Consider the following 14,821-nt stretch of genomic DNA (forward strand, 5'->3'; position numbering starts at 1 on the left):
TAATGTAGAAGCCAACCAGAGGTATTGGTAAAACACCGGAGTGGTTTATTAGAGCATAAGAAGACAATGAAGTACACAGATGACGCGTTTCGGGGCAGCAACCCCCTTCCTCAGATCACTGATCTGAGGAAGGGGGTTGCTCCCCCGAAACGCGTCATCTGTGTACTTTATTGTCTTCTTATGCTCTAATAAACCACTCCGGTGTTTTACCAATACCTCTGGTTGGCTTCTACATTACTCTGGAACTAGCAGCGCCTCTGTAAGGGTCATATTTTCCTCCTCCGCCTCCACTTCCATCAGGATCGGATCTTTTCCTTTCCTGGGACCCAGGCTCAGCAGCAGTTCCGATCCTTCTGTCACCCACGGTGTGGGTTATATGCGAATACCTTATTCGCTCAAGGTGAGCGGCCATTACCTAAGGGGCAATTCCTGCCCGTTCACTGTGTTTGTTTTTATCTGTTATTCCTGTCTAGTGGTAACGCACAAGGCGCCTGTGTCGGTCTCTCCGTTTTTCTCTCCCACACTCAGGTATATTGTGAAATGTCATATTATAATGAGTCCTGCAATATATGAAAAGTTTTTAACAATGACAGTTCCTCTTTAAATGACTGGAGTGTATGGAGAATGTTAAGTTCTTTAATTCTGTGTTTTCAAAGGATAAGGGGTAATAATGTGCACACAGTTCTCTTCTATTATTGTAAAGGGATTAAAATTAACCTCTTTTCAGTACCTTTGGAGGACTTAATTGGTGGATCCAACTGATCAATATTTTATGACCTGGCCTATTGATGAGACACCAGTTAGTATATTATGTGTAAGAATATATGTTATTACATTGGTGATCCCAATATAGCTTTATATTTTGCCTCTGCTTATCTCGTAGCAGATTTTTTTTCCTGTTTATGGGCCATTCATCTAATACACAAGCGGTTGGCTTAACCCTTTAAGGACCAAGCACATTTTGACCTTTCATTTTTGCACTTTCGTTTTTTCCTCCTCTCCTTCTAAAATCATAATTCTTTTAATTGTGCACCTACAGACCCATAAAAGGCTTGGTTTTTGCTCCAATTGTACTTTGTAATGACGTCAATTTACCGCAAACCCCCCAAAAATATATTTGTGGAGTGAAATTGAAAAACAAACAAACGCTATTTTGTAATTTTACACAGTGCAGTTCTCTGTAAAAAATGACACCTTATCTTTATTCTGTAGGTCCATACGGTTACAAGGATATCCAATTTATGTAGGTTTTATTTTATTTTACTACTTTAAAATAATCCTGCACAAAAATTAGTATGTTTACAATTATCTTCTGACCCCTATAACTTTTTTTAGTTTTCCACATACGGGGTGGTATGAGGGCTCATTTTTTGAGCCGTGGTCTGTAGTTGTTATTGGTACCGTTTTTGTTTTGCTGGGACTTTTTGATCCCTTTTTATCAGTTTTTTTTATGGTATATCAAGTGACCAAAAATGCACAATTTGATATTTTTTTAAGTGTACACCATCGACCGTGCATTTTAGCTAACCTTATATATTAATAGTTCAGACATTTATGCATGCGGCGGTACCACATATGATTATTTAAATTTTTTATTACATTATTTTATAAAAAAATTGGGAAAAGGGGGTTGATTTAAACTTTTAAAACATGCAATCTTTTGATTGCTTACATAGTATAGCATTGATCAGTGTTCTCGGTGCTCTGCTGCTCAAGCCTGCTTAGCAGGCTTGGAGCAGCAGATCGCCGAACGGACGATGAAGAGGCAGGTGAGGACCCTCTCATCGTCTGGTAAGCTGATCAGGACATCGTGATTTTGTCGTGATAGTCTCGATCAGCTCCGCTGAGCTGCCGGGATAGTTTCACTTTCATTTTAGACGCCGCGATCAACTATGACCGCGGCATCTAAGGGGTTAATGCCGTGTATCCGCCCGATCGGCGGTGCTTTGCACCGGGTTTAACCCATTCTCCGCTGTTGAGAATGGTTTAAACCCTGTAAATGAGACCAGGATGTACAGGTGCATCCTTGGTCCTTAAGTACCTGGCTCAAGGGCATGCTTGTATGTCCTTGGTCCTGAACAAGGGCTTAAAAAATGGGTAAGATCTGCATTGTAGGCATCTTTTCTGTAGACTGAAAAATACATACTGGCATAGACATTTCACATTTTATGTGCCTAGAGTACATACTAGGTGTATTTTGCATTTCAGATTAAGGACATGTGCACACAGAGAGTATATGTCATACTGGTCTGTTAAATAAGCACTTTACTTTATTGAGTCAGTGTGTCTGCGCCACATTAATGCACAGAAGCACACCATTGGCACCATTTTCTCAGACACAAATCTTTAACTTAATTTCTTCTGCAAAAACCCTGAAAGTGCTGGATAATTACCTGCTGTAGGAATATTTGCAATTTTTATATAGCCAAATTGCTATGTAATCTGTTCATGTAAATACAGAATAAGAAAACCACAAGTGAAAACATAATAAACGCATTGGGTGTCTTTTTACATTTGAGCTTAAAATTGTTATGATTCTAAGTGGTTATTCTGGGTAAACAGCAGCAGACACTGTTTCTGTTATTTGGCTGTTTGAATACAGGACAATTGTATTAGCAATTGGCCAATTTAGGCCTTTGGTTCTTTGTCCATAACAAGCACAGTTCTCACCTGAATCTTGTGGGATACCACAGTAAAGAGAGCAGGAAAAGGGGTACCTGTAAAGGTAATATGCCAGCACCAGCATAGGCCTAGGAAGAAATGACACTAAAATCTGAGTGAACTATCTGTCATAGCAAACACACATATCCCAGATGTGACAAAAACAATGACATTTTTTTTACTAATGCCCCCCAAAAAACTGTCTTTTATAACCTATACCACATTTCTTTGGGGTTTCCTGACACTTATAAGACCCTTTACCACTGGGCCTGACAAAAGGACAGCTGTCAACTAATTCCAGCTAACCAATGGTAGGGAAGCTTGCCCCCACCCACCTGATGTGTCATCCTGTGACATCACAATCACTGGAAGGAACAGGAAGGGAAAGTGAACTTGACATTATAGGAAATAAAGAAATCACAGGCAGATCAGTCATGTGCACAGCCTGAAAACACAAGTAGCACTGGAAAAAAAAAAAAATAAAATGAAAGTGTATAAAGAACATACAACAGCCACAAAAATCAGTGCAATTCTAGTTTATTAAAAAGTCACGGAAAACCCCTTTAAAGAGTCACTTTTTTTGCCTATGATAGTGCACTCTCGCCATTACTAGTCCTACAGCATTATTTTACTCTTACTTGGTCATGTGATCACAGGCCTTACTCTTCAAGTGCTCAATGGTTACAACAGCATGTCCAACTCTGACTTCTTGTGGAATCTTCATAAAACACCTTAATTGTGATTATGGGTCAAATCACTTCTTCTTCTGGTCATAGATCTCTAAAAAAATGCACTTAAATGCACAAAACCCCAGGACAAAAGCCCGGAGTCAATAAACCCATCTTATTTCTACCCCTGAAATATAAGTTTTATTGTTATCTTAAAAAGTAAACAAAAACTAATGCTGTGATAGAATATCAATATGTAACCAGTATAGAATACAGGGTGTATACCCTGTTAGTGACAAATAAACAGTGCTGCAGAACACCTCTTTAGGCTCTATCTCAGTATGTTTAAATTCTATATATTAAAATATTGTCATGCCTTCCCCAACATGTTTTGCCATAATAACCACGTTGTTAAGAGGCATATGTTGGCAATGAGCCCATGGAGGTCTGGATATGGAGTCACACTCAAAATCAAAGTGGAAAACCAGTGGAAAACCACACTACAGGCTGATCCAACTTTAATGTAATGTCCTTAAAACAAGCAAAAATGAGGCTGAGAAGTGTGACCTCCACGTGCCCGCATGACCTCCCTACAATGCCTGGGCATGCTCCTGATGAGGTGGTGGATGGTCTCCTGAGGGATGTCCTCCCAGACCAGGACTAAAGCATCTACCAACTCCTGGACAGTCTGTGGTGCAACGTGGCATTGGTGGATGGAGCAAGAAATTATGTCCCAGGTGTGCTCAATCAGATTCAGGTCTGAGGAATGGGTGGGCCAGTCCATGGCATCAATGCCTTCCTCTTGCAGGACCTGCTGACACACTCCAGCCACATGAGATCTAGCATTGTCTTGCATTAGGAGGAATAGAGGGCCAACTTCACCAGCATATGGTTTCACAAGGGGTCTGAGGATCTCATCTGGGTACCTAATGGCAGTCAGGCTACCTCTGGAAAGCACATGGAGGGCTGTGCGGCCCCCCAAAGAAACATCACCACATACCATTACTGACCCACCGCCAAACCAATCATACTGGAGGATGTTGCAGGCCACAGAACATTCTCCACAGAGTCTTCAGACTCTGTCATGTCTGTCACATGTGTTCAGTGTGAACCTGCTTTCATCTGTGAAGAGCATAGGGCACCAGTGGCGAATTTGCCAACCTTGGTGTTCTCTGGCAAATGCCAAATGTCCTGCACGGTGTTGGGCTGTAAGCACAACCCCCACCTGTCGACGTTGGGTCCTCATACCACCCTTATGGAGTCTGTTTCTGACTGTTGAGTGGACACATGCACATTTGTGGCCTGCTGGAGGTCATTTTTTGCAGGGCTCTGGCAGTGCTCCTCCTGCTCCTCCTTGCACAAAGGCAGAGGTAGCGGTCCTGCTGCTGGGTTGTTGCCCTCCTATGGCCTCCATCACGTCTCCTGATGTACTGGCCTGTCTCCTGGTAGTGCCTCCATGCTCGGGAGATTATGCTGAAAGACACAGCATAACAGAGTGAAAGCACCACCAGCATTCAAAAGTGACCAAAACATCAGCCAGGAAGCATAGGAACTGACAAGTGGTCTGTGGTCACCACCTGCAGAACCACTCCTTTATTGGGGGTGTCTTGCTAATTGCCTATAATTTTCACCTGTTGTCTGTTCCATTTGCACAACAGCATGTGAAACTGATTGTCAATCATTGTAGCTTCCTGAGTGGACAGTGTGATGTCACAGAAGTGTGATTGACTTGGAGTTACATTGTGTTTCTTTTATTTTTTTTGATTTTTTTTTTTGAGCAGTGTATTAGGAAACTCCATACTTTTCACTTGCAATGAAAATGTAGTGCGAACACACAGTTAATAACCCATAGTAGACACAACCTTACAGATTTGTCATCCAGGGCCAGACGTCATGCACATGCCTATATTGTGACTCCATATCATCTGTGAGCCATAATATGGCATCCATACTATTCTGTGGAACCTGACTATACCTCTGTTTTTCTCAGATCCAGAAGTTCCATCTGTTCCATACAAGCCTTGAAGATAACTGAATATACTGTGCATATAATATAGATTGAATGCGGTCAACTTTATCTAACACATTGTATAGGTTTATTCAAAGTGTGGTCATGTCAGTTTTTGCTGTGATTTTTCAAGGTTGGAGGCAAAATTGTAACATTTTAATAACAATGTGACCCCAATGTGATGTGATCCCTTCTGGCTTTGGGGGGGGGGGGTGGCACAGATGCTTACTGTCAGAGAATGGGCTTTACATTTACAATCCTGATCAGCATATAAATGCACACATGGAATGTTATTAGGGAAATCCACATATATCCTAGTTTAAAAGCATCCATCATGTTGATCATCAAATAGCTGTACTTTGGATTATTGATCCCAATATAACATAAAGCCTGACAGCCTTTAGAATGTGTTACAATTGACCTAATCCTTGAACTTATGGTTGACCGGTCAGACCATGTCATAAATTCAAAAACTCAATTTAAGACAGAAAATTATATAAGACATCTCAAAAATGGTAAAAGAAATCAATGAATTAAAAAAAAATAAAGTGAACAACCCAAAGAGCATCATACCGAAGTCTGGGCGGAAAATATGAATGAGTGAGGTCTGAGGAACGGGTCACATCACTGGCCAGCCGGAGCTCCGCATCTCTGCAATAGATAGGACGATCGCATCAGGTGTCAGGAGTAACACCCGGGGCGATCTTTCTATTAGTCCAGGCATTACTACTCCCATTATGGAACAGTCTGTTCCATGCTGGGAGTAGTAGTACTGCCTAAAAAAAAAATTTGAGAAAAAAATTTTATGAATATAAAAAAAAATGTGTTAAATACATTTTTCCCATCCTTACTGCATTTTTTTTTTTTGGTACCCAACAAATTTAGAAAAAAGACGTCAAACGGGCCAAAAATGCAATTTCCAATCAAAGGAAAACGCCAGAAAAAATGCCAGAAAAACTGCCAAAACTTAGGAAAAACCTGTGGCAGTTTTTCTGACGTTAATAATGGCGTTTTTTTTAGGTGTAAAAAAAAAGTGGAAACCTAGCCTGAAAGTGGTTATCTAAACACAGCAATGTTAGAAAATGTGAAGGCCACTTGGATAGCAATTGACATCAAGTAGCCAGGTTGACAAAATCTTGTGATGCCGACAGCAGAGAAAGTGCAAGGTGCCATTCAGAAAGTGCTGCTTCTTTATTTTAGTAATTGTCAGGGGTCATGGTGGCTGAACCTCTGCTAATCAGTCATGGGGGAGTACTGGGAAACAATAGGTCACATTTAAAACTATATAATTCCTGTGTCCACATCTATTTTTAACTCAGTAAAAAAAAAAAAAAGAGATAGAAAACGCAAGAAAGAAACACCAATGCAAAACCCACATTACATTTTTAATGGCCTTTTTCTCTACAATAGACATCTATAAAATAATAATAATAATAAAATTAAATTAATTTTAAAAAAAAAACACTTTTTGGGGGGCATTTCAGCGTCATAGTAGACCAAAAATTTCACCAAAATACAATATATCCACTCCATCTGAATACACCCCTTGTGAGTTCTAAACCATAGTACCTAGAATAGACATATTAACCTTTACCTTTCTGATTATTTTTTAGTGTTGCCCCAAATTCTTACAGTTTTGCAGTTATTCTCATTCTATTTTATTCTAAACCATATAAAAAGGTGAATAATAAATGACTTCTGTTACACATGCATTGGTTGTAAGATAACAATTCAACGTTATCAGAAAATACTTTTAGGTTTTCAGTTTACAGATTCGGAATACAGTTTCATGTAATAAAATGCATCTTATATTCTCGATATTAAAATATTCTACAATAACTATGAAAATAAATAGAAAAATCTTTTTCCACATCCAATGCCAGGCATCATGATGAACATTCAAGAATTAGTTATAAGATCATTACAAATGTCTTAGACCTCCTGTGATGACAGCTTTTCGCATGCCACCAACACTAGAAGCTGACAATTCTGGACAATCATTTCCAGCACATACAGGAGATATAGGGGGACATTTATCAAAACCTGTCTAGAAGTTGCTGAGTTGCCCATAGCAACCAATCAGATCGCTTCTTTTATTTTTGAAAAGTACTTTGAAAAATGAAAGAAGCAACAAGCAAATTTTTCTCTGGGCAGGTTTTGATAAATGTCCCTCAAATTGTGGTCATTCCTGTCTGTCTGAGACATTGGGGGATGGACAAAAGACTACACCATAGAAATGATATTATTTCCCATATATAGCAATGTTCCTACTATGAAAGTATTTTCTTAGTAAGTGTTCTATGGTATACATGTCCTTACAACATTATAAAAGGAACAAATAAGAGCAATGTAAACCACTTACTATGTAAAAATTAGCAAACGTTACAAGAACTAAGCAAACAGGGGTTTAAGGAGCCCCTGCCAAACAAAAACATTGCATGAAGAGATTGACTGGCATAGCAGCGCCATGGTGATAGATGATGGCTATAATGCTGAAAAAACTGTCTAGAAGAGAATCATTTTTAAAACATAAAAAAAGCTTCCCAAAGGGACTTGACACAGCTGCAGATCTCAACTGCACTCTCAGTAATTCTCCATTCAGTCTATCAGCTGTTACTGCTCAATTACAAACACATTGCTGCAGAGACTTGGTACAATTCCACTATTTTACTGATGCCAGATGGTTGTGAATTACCATTACTGGGGAAAAAACAACAGTAATTAAAAAAAAATGTTGCTAGGAATGGTAAAAGTTGGCAGAAGATGTCATGACTTTATTGACTGATTGATTTGTTCCTTTGTCTACAAATGGATTTTTAACTTAAATTCAGTTTCTACACATGGGGGTAAGACTGAGACTCCTAATCAATTTTTCTGGATTAGCCTCCTTTAACCCCTTAATGACCAAGCCCATTTTCACCTTAAGGACCAGGCAAATTTTATTTTTGCATTTTCGTTTTTTCCTCCTTGCCTTCTAAAATCCATAACTCTTTTATATTTCCATCTAAAGACCAATATGAGGGCTTGTTTTTTGCGTGACCAATTATACTTTGTAATGAAACCTCTCATTTTACCATAAAATGGACGACAAACCCAAAAACCAATTTTTAGGGAGGAAATTAAAATTTTGCACATTTTGGAGGGTTTTGTTTTCCCACTGTACACTTTACGGTGAAAATGACATGTGTTCTTTATTCTGTGGGTCAATACGATTAAAATGATACCCATGGCTAGATACTTTTGTACCGCTTAAAAAAATCGAAACCTTTTTGTACAAAATCAGTAATCTAAAATCGCCCTATTTTGACCACCTATAACTTTTTCATTTTTCTGTATATAGGGCTATATGAGGGCTAATTTTTTGCGCTGTCATCTGTACTTTTTTTTAGATACCACATTTGCTTATATAAAACGTTTAGATAATTTTTATTAATATTTCTTTTAATAAAATGTGACAAAAAAGCAGCATTTTTGGACTTTTTTAATTTTTTACGTTTACGCCATTCACCATACGGGATCATTAACATTATATTTTGATAGTTTGGACATTTACGCACGCGGTGATACGGAATATGTTATTTTTAAAAAAAATTACACTTTTTGGGGATAAAATGGGAAAAACGGACAATTTTCATTTTTATTGGGGGAGGGAATTTTTCACTTTTTTTTTTACTTTTTATTTCTAAAATTTTCAACTTTTTTTTACACTTTTTATGTCTCCATAGGGGAATATCTATAGCAATCCTTTGATTTGCTAATACTGTGCAGTGCTATGCATAGGACACAGCACTGCTCAGTATTATCGGTGATCTTCTGCTCTGGTCTGCTCGATCGCAGACCAGAGGAGAAGACCCCAGGAGACGGCCGGAGCTAAGTAAGGGGACCTCCGGCTGTCATGCTGGATGATCGGATCCCCGCGGCAGCGCTGCGGGTGATCTGATCATCCAATCAAAGTGCCGCAATGCCGCAGATGTCGTGATCTGTATTGATGACGGCATCGGAGGGGTTAATGGCGGACATCCGTGCGATCGCGGATGTCTGCCACTACAGGTGGGTCCCCGGCTGCTGCCAGCCGGAACCTGCCGTGTATGACGCGAGCACCCTTCCGATGCTCGTTGTCATACACAGGACAGAAATGTACGTCCTGGTGCGGGAAGTCCCGCCAAACCAGGACGTACATTTACGTCCGTGGTCGTTAAGGGGTAAAGGGGTACTCTGGGGGGAAAACTTTTTTTTTTAAATCAACTTGTGCCAGAAAGTTAAACAGATTTGTAAAAATCTTAATCCTTCCAGTACTTATTAGCTGCTGAATACTACAAAGGAAATTCTTTTCTTTTTGGAACACAGAGCTGACATCATGACCTCAGAGCTCTCTGCTGATACCTCTGTCCATTTTAAGAACTGTCCAGAGTAGGAGAAAATCCCCATAGAAAACATATGCTGCTCTGGACAGTTCCTAAAATGTACAGATATGTCAGCAGATAGTACTGTGGTCATGATGTCAGCAGAGAGCACTGTGTTCCAAAAATAAAATAATTTCCTCTGTAGTATTCAGCAGCTAATAAGTACTGGAAGGATTAAGATTTTTTAATAGAAGTAATATACAAATCTGTTTAACTTTCTGGCACCAGTTGATAAAAAGAAGAAAAAAAAAGTTTTCCACTGGTGTACCCCTTTAACCCCTTAAGGACGAAGCCCATTTGGGCCTTAAATGGGGTATTCCGCCCCTAGACATTTTATCCCCATTTTATTACGCTCTGTGCGTAATGACGGGCGTTACGGGGGACGGAGCAGCGTGACATCATGGCTCCGCCCCTCTAGACATCACGGCCCGTCCCCTTAATGCAAGTCTATGGGAGGGGGCGTGATGACCGCCACGCCCCCTCCCATAGACTTGTATTGAAAGGGGCAGGCCGTAACATCATGAGGGGCGGAGCCGTGACGTAACGATGCTCCGGACCCTGTACCTCCCATCATTACGTGCAGAGCAAACTCGCTCTGTGCTGTAATGATGGCGCGGTGCTGCAGCGGGGATCCCAGGGGTCCCCAACAGCGGCACCGCGGCGATCTGACATCTTATCCCCTATCCTTTGGATAGGGGATAACATGTCTAGGGGCAGTATACCCCTTTAAGGACGCAGACAATTTTATTTTTACGTTTTCCTTTTTTCCTCCTCGCCTTCAAAAAATCATAACTCTTTTATATTATAATCGGTGGTTTGAGGGCTCATTTTTTGCACCGTGATCTGTACTTTTTTATTGATACCATATTTTCTTATATAAAACTTTTAATACTTTTCTTAATTAATTTTTTTAGAATAAAATGTTATAAAAAAGCAGCTATTTTGGACTTTTTTTTTAACGTTCACGCCGTTCACCGTACGGTATCGTTAACATTTTATTTTAACAGTTGGGATATTTACGCATGCAGAGATACCAAATATGTATATAGAATATTTTTTTTACACTTTTTGGGGGTGAAATAGGGAAAATTTATGTTTTTATTGGGGAGGGGGTTTTTCAAATTTTTTTTTTTTACTTTTCTTTTTAACTTTTTTAACTTTTATTTTTACTCTTTAATAGTCCCCATAGGGGACTATTTATAGAAATCATTTGATTGCTAATACTGTTCAGTGCTATGTATAGGACTCAGCACTGATCAGCATTATCGGTCATCTTCTGCTCTGGTCTGCTCGATCGCAGACCAGAGCAGAAGACCTCGGGAGATGGCCGGAGCAATGTGAGGGGACCTTTGGCTGCCATGCTGGATGATCGGATCGCCGCGGCAGCGCTGCGGGCCATCCGATCATCCATTCAAAGTACTGTGATGCTGCAGATGCCGTGATCTGTATTGATCGCGGATGTCCACCATTATGTGTGGGTCCCTGGCTGCTATCAGCAGCCAGGACCTGCCGCGCATGACGCGAGCATCGCTCCGATGCTCGAGGTTATGCATATGACGTAAACGTCCTTCATCATTAAGGGGTTAAAGGGGTACTCCACTGCCCCAGCATTCAGAATATTTAGTTCCGAATGCTGATACGGACTGCCTGGTCGGGATGTCATGGCCACGCCTCTCAATGCAAATATATGGGAGGGGCGTTAAGGGGGCGTGGTCCATAAGCTTGCATTGAGGGGGTGTGGCATGACATCACAAAGCGATGATGTCATGACCTCGCAGCCCGCATCCAGCTTTTGGAACTAAATTTTCTGAATGCTGGGGCAGTGGCGTACCCATTTAAGGCCTCATAACCAATGCAGTGTGCACAGAGCCTGTGCAGTGAATTAGACTACTATTACATGTTACAAGGTCATAAGCCAAGGGCATGCATGTTATAGAATCAAATAATGATGCTGCTATGAGGCCCTTGAAGAGAAAGTGTTCAGTCCTGTTTGGTCCCAACCTTATTGCGATTAGGGTGGATGTTGGGAAGCCTAAATTTTTAGAATTGAACTTGCGGAAGTCCATGTGCTCAAAATAATCCCACTCAGATGAATAAATTAAAAATATCTGCCCTCAGATGATCGATATCTATACAGAACCCCCTTTCTTACAAAAAATTTTGTTGCAGCAGAAGTAGCAAAAATATATAATGTAAATAAATATATAAAGGTATGTGTTAAAAATACACATGAGGACAAATTACAGCAACTGGAAAAGGAATCCTGATGTCTACATGCATCTAATAGAAGAAAATGTATGTATTATGGCGCTATACCAGGATAGAGCATGTAACAACTGTACTAAATGGTGAGCAATATTGCACATGATTTGCTTGCAGAGGAAAATACTGACCAAGTGCAGATGCAAACAATGTTCAAATGCTCACTGCAAGGTAAACTGCTTCAATGGAGGACACCAGGAGCACTCACTCCAACATATGTTTGGGTACAATGAACCTTCTTCCCCCATATTACAATTACGTTAATGCCCTTACTAATACATAGCCCCAGGTTATTTATGGTCTCACAAGCCCACATACTATAGGCTGTTTTTTCCTCTAGTTGATTTAGATGTATTGTTAGCAAATAAGTGGAGGATGTTCTCAGTTCTAATGACAAGTGAATTAAGTATTTATTTAGTCAGCCTTTTTCCAGTCCAAATTCATTGTTCTCAGACGCCAACACACAAGAGACAGAGGTTAAAGTTTAAAGCTCATGTAGCCCAATACAGTCTGTAGCAAGGACACAATGAACCATTTATAATACTAATATCTTCCTACATGGACAGGAGACTTCCATGAAGAAGCCTGGGAGTGACTGGATCCTCTGTAACCCCATGGCTATTCCCTGACAGTAAAAATATCTGGTTCCAAACTTCATCTAGTCCATATGTTATACTTAGCAAATCCTTCATGACACAGACACATTATCCCAAATCTGACAGATCTTTATTCCATATGTATTTCCTTATGGCATCGTAATATTCAAGAACTATTTATGTTTCTGCTCTGTTCCTCCGGTTATGGCCTCTTTGTCCTATGTACTATTTGTTATAGATTTAACAATATTTGGTATCAATACGATCTTTTCACTGAAGTTATAAAATAATAAACATTAGTTCTGTTGACATGTGCATATTTAGCCAGGAGGCCTCTGTTTAGTAAGCTATTCGAGTAATTGTGACTGAAAAATAATGCAGCCTGCAGCACTATTCTTGCCTGCAAAAATAACCAAACCCTCATGGACCCCATTAAAGGCAGTAGGGTCTACTGGAAAACAGATCCTTCACAACATCAAGGTTTATTATATAAATGTAAGTCATGATGGTAGTCAAAACACAGCCTAAAAACTATTGTCTATTTTGCATGGAGTAATTGCTTTTTTTAAATAATTGTCTAAATGTATATAAAAAGCATCATGCAACTGATATTTCACACAAACCACATAATTGTGCCCAACAAACAACGGCAAGAGAAGTCATACATGTTTTGCTTTCATTGAACTTTATTAAATAAAACATTCCCTGTTGCTTTTTTCTTATAATAAATAGCAACAAAACAAACTGCATAAGTGCTACCTACCAGCTAAATCTACATTATTAAAAGACTGTGATTTTCTCTGGGTTCACAATCAAACAGCTTAGTTCTCTTTGTTATACAGTATCTGCCTGTTTGAACCATTTTTTTTTAGTTTACTTTTAATTTTTTCATTGGATTTTAACAGGAACAACAAATATACATATATATATATATATATATATATATATATATATATATATATAGTAAAGGCTTGAAAATGGCTCCATAGGAGCAGAAACGTTGCTGTATTGAGACATGTGTGAATAAATTCACTTTTTTGTGCTGCGTCATTGGAATTTATATATATATATATATATATATATATATATATATATATATATCCTGTTAACCAATAAGACATGTAGCATGCTAACTTTCAGAACATTAGTTTTTCTGTCTAATGAGCATGCTGTGCCCTATAAACCTACTGATACGTCCATCATGGAAGTGTACCTGTCATTTCAGAAAACTTTTGACATGAGGGTGATAAAACCATCACTAGAAGAAAGAAAAAAAGGAGGACAATAGAGTTGATTTTCCCTGTTGTGCTCAGGGATCACTGAAGACATGCCTATACATCTTTAATGGTGCCTGTCTTCAACACGGAAGAGACATGAGGTGCACTCCCCATTCTACCTGTTTGTTTAGCAATTGGTGGAGGTCTCAGCATTCAGACCCCCCACAGATTAAAATACCCTTTAAATGGCTTATAATTTAAAGGGTACCTCTAATGAATAAAATAACTCTAAGACTAGCAGGCTCTGGAGAAAAATTTCCGGGAAGCCCAATAGACTTGTATAGGACTTTGTCGGCAAATATGTCTCCAGAGTGCGATAATCTTGAAGCGAGTCACAGTATCAGAAGTTGCTGGGAAGTTTAAGCAGAATCCTTGCAGAGAGAGGAGAGAGAGAGAGAGAGAGAGAGAGAGAGAGAGAGAGAGAGAGAGAGAGAGAGAGAGAGAGAGAGAGAGAGAGAGAATAAGGTGAGTTAACTTTATAATTTTTCCTCAATTTGAACCAATGTTTAAAGATATTTATTTAATTCTTTATTTATTGTTTTCTATTTATTGTTTTCTGCACTAGTATTTTAGCTAGCTTGATAGGAAGCACTTAAAGTATAATGCTAACCTGTGCAAACTAAAAGCATTTTAATAAGTTTATAGCTTTTTTAAAATAAATATTTAACTATTTTACAATTCATCAGATTTTTAAAACATATACAAAAAAATTATAGACATTAGAACTCTGTAAGCCAGGTAGGTGAGGCTAAGCATAAAAAAAAAAAAAGAAATAAAAAGAAAGTCATGTGGTTTTGCATAAAGGGGGTGCAGATTACATATGTCAAATGAAGATGGTTCAATATAAATGACAGTTTTTTAAAACAGCATGCACCACATTTAAAAATATGATGCATTTGTAGACTTTTTAGACCTAGGCTACGAATCATACACTTTTTTAAATTTA

General features: G+C 39.0%; 1 protein-coding gene across 2 annotated transcripts in view; it reads right to left on the reverse strand.

Moving 5' to 3' along the window:
- NRG3 (neuregulin 3) overlaps nt 1-14,821 on the reverse strand; it is a 1,092,025-nt gene that overhangs the window by 648,147 nt on the left and 429,057 nt on the right. The window lies entirely within an intron of this gene.

This window comes from Hyla sarda, chromosome 7 (genome assembly GCF_029499605.1).
Source record: "Hyla sarda isolate aHylSar1 chromosome 7, aHylSar1.hap1, whole genome shotgun sequence".
Taxonomy (NCBI): Eukaryota; Metazoa; Chordata; class Amphibia; order Anura; family Hylidae; genus Hyla; species Hyla sarda.